Source organism: Capra hircus, chromosome 1 (assembly GCF_001704415.2).
Source record: "Capra hircus breed San Clemente chromosome 1, ASM170441v1, whole genome shotgun sequence".
NCBI classification, from domain to species: domain Eukaryota; kingdom Metazoa; phylum Chordata; class Mammalia; order Artiodactyla; family Bovidae; genus Capra; species Capra hircus.
In genome coordinates, this window is record NC_030808.1 from 150,987,131 (window position 1) to 150,993,955 (window position 6,825).

Below are 6,825 nucleotides of genomic sequence, written 5' to 3' on the forward strand. Positions count from 1 at the left end.
ATGACATGAATGAGCTCAGTGGCTGCAGTATAAAGGATGACGATGTCCCAGAGGAAGTAAACATCTTGCCATTGAAGGAACGCATAGATATTTCACAACATCGAAAGCACCAAAGCTAAAATGTGGGAAGCTGATCCAAACTTAGAATGGAGCATGGCAATTTTCCAAGGCAAAGGAACGATGCTCACTCAATATCATAAACTCTATGATGAGAAGAAGACAAGCACTGTTCAAACTACGCCCAATGAGTTCTTTGCAAAGAAAACATGCTGTTTCTCCATGCTTCAAATGTTTAAGTTACAATGTATGAGATAAACATTAGTTGCACAATTTTTTTTGTTCCCCTAAATATTTATAACTGATATGGAGACAACTTTTAATTGCTGATAAAATCGTTCTAAGGTCATAGGACAATTGAAATCTTCCCCGTTGATTATTAAGATCACTTTGTAAAGTGTGTGATTGCTTTTTCTGGTCCTGAAGGAAAGTGCAAATGCTGTATATGTTAAATGTCTATACACGTGAAATGGTTCATTTCTTCCCAAATGGACCACAGCGCTATATGAAAACATACTCCACCTACAGTCTTCGTATCCCTATTCTCACTTGTCAGTGTGCCTCGGACTGGGGCCCATCTTCAGAAGAGATCCTCCCTGTATCATAAGCTCTCCCTTCTACATCCCCCCCCTTGTGGTATCCCCCTCCAATCCCCTACCCCTGGCTCCGCTCCGTCTCCTCTTTCAAAATCAATCCACTTAATTAACTGTGCACACACCGCAGCATTTATCAACTTTAAAAATAGCTATATTTGGTGTTCAAAAAGTACATTGTATTTTTTTAAGTGTAGGTTTGATTTTATGACTTGAAAGCTTCCCTAAGTACACAGAGTGGCTGCCTAGACATTTTAGCCAAGCATAAGATAACTCATTTTTTAAAATAAATGTATAAAAAAAAAATCTTTCAAACTATTTTATAGCCAAATGCATGTGTATGCAAATTGAGATGTGACTGCATTTTAAAATGTATAATTTGATGTAGGCAGAGGTCTCCTCCTTTAAAAAAAAGACAACTCGAGACCTTGACACGGTTTCGTCTCACCCTGGACCTGGGTTTCAAACATCACTCATTTATAGATTATGCCAAACTGTTCCCCACACCCAGGCCCTGGATCTGCATTTCCAGCTCCCTGCTTGGGACCACTTCCCCGCCAAACACACCACGCCCCCAGCTGTACTTCTGCACAGGGCAGTTAACCTCTGGTCCAAGGCCAAAGAGTTTCAGGTCCAAGACACTGGAGCCAGGCTGCCTGGGTTCAAATCCCCATTCTCCTGCCAACACAGAATGCAACCTCAGGTGCGTCACTTAACTTTTATGCTCTCAGTTGGAGATGACAAATAGCCTACTTCTAGGCGCTGTTTGGTCTTCCCTGGTGGCTCAGACGCTAAAGAATCCACCTTCAATGCCAGAGACCTGGGTTCGATCCCTGGGCTGGGAAGATCCCCTGGAAGAGGGCATGGCAATCCACTCCAGTATTCTCGCCTGGAGAATCCCATGGACAGAGGAGCCTGGCAGGGTCCATGCGGTCGCCAGGAGTCGGACAAGACTGAGCAACTAAGCACGGGGGCTGTTTGTGAGGATGGAGTTACTGTGTGGCGCACGGAGAGCACGCAACACATTTGTTTATACGAGAAATACACAGAGCAGCACCCTGCCTTCAGGGAGCCTCCCTCTGCTTAGGGAGACGGATGACAAGCAGGAGAAGCAGAAGGGGCACCGTGCTCCGCGCTAAGGAAAGAAGTTAGTGGGGAAGGCATCGGGAGAGTTGGGGGCTTCCAGTTTTCATTCGAGAGGTCAGGGAAGCTGGCCTCTGAGTGGGGACCTGAAACAGGTGAGCTGTGAGGGGTGTGGGGGAGGGGCATTCCAGGCAGAGAGAACACCCAGTGCAAAGGTCCTGAGGCAGTAGCTTGTCTCTCTGCCTGTGGAGCCACGAAGATGCCAGTGGGGCTGAGGCAAAGTGAGGGTGGTTGCGTTAGTCCTCTGGGGCTGTCTCAGCAGGTAGCACAGACTGGGAGGCTCACCCGGCAGACATTTATCTTCTCACAGCTCTGGAGTCTGGAAATCCCAGATCGAGGTGTCATCAGAGGTGGTTTCTTTGAGGCTCTACGGGCTTCCGTGGTGGCTTAGCCAGTATAGAACCTGCCTGCAATGTACGAGACCTGGGTTCCATCCCTGGGTTGGAAAGATCCCCTGAAGAAGGGAATGGCAACCCACTCCAGTATCCTTGCCCGGAGAATCCCATGGAGAGAGGAGCCCGGCAGGCTATAGTTCATGGGGTTGCAAAGAGTCGGACACAACTGAGTGACTAACACACGCACAGCATTGGGTTTTAGATGGTATCTTCTTCCTGTATCTTCACATGGTCTTTCCTGCGTGTGTGTGTGTGTGTGTTCCATCTCCTCTTTTTATGAGGACTGGATCAGACCCACTGTAACGAGCTCATGTACCTCTTTAAAGAACTTGCCTCCGAGTACAGTCACACGTGGCTGGAGATGAGAGCTTCACCATGTGGGCTGGGGTGGGGAGCAGGGAGGCACTGATTCAGCCCGTCACAGAGGAGAACACATTAGATGCCGTCTGAGAACATGGAGTGCTTGGATGCTCGGGTCAGGAACTACTATGGGTGAGTCACACAGCAGGGAGTTAGGAAACAGGGACTCTTGTTTACAGAACATTGGATGGACCCCCAATGAAGATTCTCAGAATCACGCAGGACTGACAGCCCCTCAAACCCCCAGAGGAGCCACGAGGCCTCCAATGGAGCAATGAGTCCAAGACCACGTGCCTAAAGGAGCAATCCGGACATGGTGAGCTTCCATATCTGCTGGCTTAACAAGCACAGGAACTCAGTGCAGGGTGAGTGGGGATCCCCAGATGGGTAAGAACCAGATGAGGGAACCCTGGAGCTAGGGGTTCCCACCAGTTAACCAAATTCGGTTCTACTCGGTCATGTCCTCTCATGCCTTCTCTTCACACACCCTCCCCCGACCCTGGAAAGAACCACTGTAAGACCCAAAGGAGAAGGAAATGGCAGCCCACTCCAGTCTTCTTGCCTAGAGAATCCCGTGGACAGAGGAGCCTGGTGGGCTGCTGTCCATAGGGTCGCACAGAGTCGGACACAACTGAAGCGACTCTGCAGCAGCAGCAGCAGCAGCAAGACGTGAAGGAGGTCTGGACACTAATGCACACCTATGGAGACACAAGCCAGGGGAGGGAGTTTTCACCCTGTGGAAGCGGCAGATCAGACACCATGTCACTCTCCTTCTACCAAGACATGAGCGTCTCATACCGTAACATCCTTCCCTGGACCACGTCTCAGAACAAAAGTCAGTCCCCAAGGGTTGGGTAGAGAAGGGCCGATTGTTGCAGGTGGGAACCGACATTGCCCCTGACTGCCCCAGGTTCTCTCCAAGCCTGCTTCCTCTGCTCCCCACTGAGCCCTGCCCTGCGCATGAGCAGAAAGGCATCTCTCCATCCCATCAGGCATCTTTGAAAACGACTCTTGGGGAGAAAGCTCCCAGATTGGACACTAATCACCTGGCAGGAGTTAAGTTGCCATGTTCTTTGCATTTCCGGCTTCCTCTCATGTCGGGGAGAGAAAAGTGCCCCGTTGGAGGCCACTTCGGACCCCACCAAGCCAAAGAGGGCTGTTTAGGGAAGGTGAGAAGGATAGGCACTTGCCTTTCCCAACATATTCCAGCAGCTGGACCCACTGGTGGAGTCACAGGGAGGGGGAAAGGACATCACACGTATAAGTGATCCAGAGACTTTGGACTCTGACAGCCTCTTGGGGATCTCCTTCCTTTCCCGGGGGTCAGGAGACCACATCGTCCCCACCCCCGCCACAGAACTTGGTGGGCTTCCTCCTGTGCTGCACAGATAAACGCCCTCCCCGCCCCTCGGCCAGTGCCAGCAGGCAGAAGCGCCTTCCACCAAGCGGCCCTCCCTACTCCTAGGACCATCTCCTCTGGGTCCCTGCTGTCACCCCAGTAAGACTGAAAGGACAGATCGGCCTGATTTCCCAGGACAGGACACCACTGACCCATGAGATTAGGGCCTGGGCAAGCCTCCACCTCCCCAATGAGGGAGCACTTTCCCAGAAGCCCCAATGACAACCTGGCCACAGGGGCAAAACGGGAAACCACGCCAAAATTCACCATGCGGTGGGCCATGGGGGACTCTGCTTCCTACACCTATTCAGCTGCTTCTATCTCTGGGGGGGAGAAAATAATTTGATTTTGAAAAAGCTGATGGGCAGTGAGACCAGCAGTGGTGCTCTAGTGAGGGTGGAGAGCAAGTGGGTGAGAGGTGGGCCCACAGCCATGCAAAGCAGCTTACACCACGCCTTCAGGAAACGGAGATGCTGACTTACCCATCTCTGCCTCTGCCACAGTGGACAGTTTCCAAAAACTCTGGAGGGAAAAATCAGATTGATTTTCCTAAAAAATGAAATATCTTGCAGTAACATGGCTAGATGGAGAGATGGTCATGCTGAGTGAGGTCGGTCAGACACAGAAAGACAAGTATCGCCTGATATCGCTTATATGTGGACATAAATGAACTTCTTTACAAAACAGAAATAGAGTTACTGATACAGAAAACAAACGGACAGTTGCCAGGGGGAAAGAAGGGGAGGGATAAGTTGGGAGATTGGGATTAACATATATACACGACTATGTATAAAATAGATCACTAATAAGAACCTGTTATTCTTCCTGCGGCTTCCCTGATGGCTCAGATGGTGAAGAATCCACCTGCAGTGTGGAAGGACTGGGTTTGATCCCTGGGTTGTGAAGATCTCCTGGAGAAGGGAATGGCTACCTCGTCCAGTGTTCTGGCCTGGAGAATTCCATGGACAGAAGAGCCTGGCAGGTTACAGTTCGTGGTGTCGCAAGGAGTCCAACAAGACTGGGTGATGTTCACTTTCATTTCGCTCACTTTCACTTTCCAATAAGAACCTACTGTATAGCACAGGGAACTCTACTCAGTACTCTGACCTATTTGGGGGAAAGAATCCAAAAAAGAGTTCAGTTTGGCTCAGCTCAGTCATGTCCGACTCTTTGCAACCCCATGGACTGCAGCACGCCAGGCCTCCCTGTCCATCACCAACTTCTAGAGTTGACTCAAACTCGTGTCCATTGAGTCGATGATGCCATCCAACCATCTCATCCTCTGTCATCCGCTTCTCCTCCTGCCTTCAATCTTTCCCAACATCAGGGGCTTTTCAAATGAGTCAGTTTTTCACATCAGGTGGCCAAAGTATTGGAGTTTCAGCTTCAGCATCAGTCCTTCCAATGAATATTCAGGACTGATTTCCTTTAGGATGGACTGGTTGGATCTCCTTGCAGTCCAAGGGACTCTCAAGAATCTTCTTCAATATCACTGTTCAAAAGCATCAATTCTTCAGCACTCACCCTTCTTTATAGTCCAACTCTCACATCCATATATGACTACTGGAAAAACCATAGGTTTGACTAGATGGACCTTGTTGGCAATATAATGTCTCTGCTTTTTAATTTGCTGTCTAGGTTGGACATAACCTTTCTTGCAAGGAGCAAGCATCTTTTAATTTCATGGCTGCAGTCACCATCTGCAGTGATTTTGGAGCCCAAGAACATCAAGTCTATCACTGTTTCCACTGTTTCCCCATCTATTTGCCATGAAGTGATGGGACCAGATGCCATGATCTTAGTTTTCTGAATGTTGAGATTTAAGCCTACTTTTCCACTCTCCTCTTTCGCTTTCATCAGGAGGCTCTTTATTCTTCACTTTCTGCCATAAGGGTGGTGTCATCTGCATATCTGAGGTTATTGATATTTCTCCCAGCAACCTTGATTCCAGCTTCTGCTTCATCCAGCCCAGCCTTTCTCATCATGTACTCTGCATATAAGTTAAATAAGCAGGGTGACAATATACAGCCTTGACATACTCCTTTCCCTATTTGGAGCCAGTCTGTTATTCCATGTCCAGTTCTAACTGCTGCTTCCTGACCTGCATACAGGTTTCTCAAGAGGCAGGTCAGGTGGTCTGGTATTCCCATCTCTTGAAGAATTTTCCAGAGTTTGTTGTGGTCCACACAGTCAAAGGCTTTGGCATAGTCCAGAAAGCAGAAAAAAAGAGTGGATAAATGTATATGTAGGATATTCATTTTGCTGTACAACAGAAACTGACACAACGTTGTAAACCAACTATACTTCAATAAAAATTAAGTTGTAAATGTAATATCATCTCATCCCTTTGACTCTCTCTCTCTCTCAAGTCTTTTTAATGTTGTACCTACGTTATCATTTCCTGTCCTAACTAGGGTTGGTTAAAGTCTGGGCTAAATTTGTTTAGACAAGCTCTATAGTATTTAAAAAAAAGAAGAAAGCAAAGTACACAGTGTTTCCAAGTCTTAAGAACATTCCATTCCCAGTTTACAGCTGAATGTGCTTTATGTTTGAAAGCAAGCTATAGCTTGTACAACAAATGTGGAAATAATCTGAAGTATGAGACATCCATTATTTATTTTGTAATTGGAGAAAATTCTGGCCAGGAGAAATCTTTAGCTGAAAGCCAAGATGATCTGTCCTTAATCGTTCTTAAATAAAATGAAAATGTATCTGTTGCTTCAATGATATCTTGGTGGAAGATAGTTCCTCTTTTAGCCTGCCATGTGAAACTTGCCAAGTTGGGCGTCACACACATAATTATGATGATGGCCAAGCAAGAGTTTCTTGGGCAAGAAAGTCAAATATTTTAAGTGCTGACGTTTTGTTAAGTAGGTTG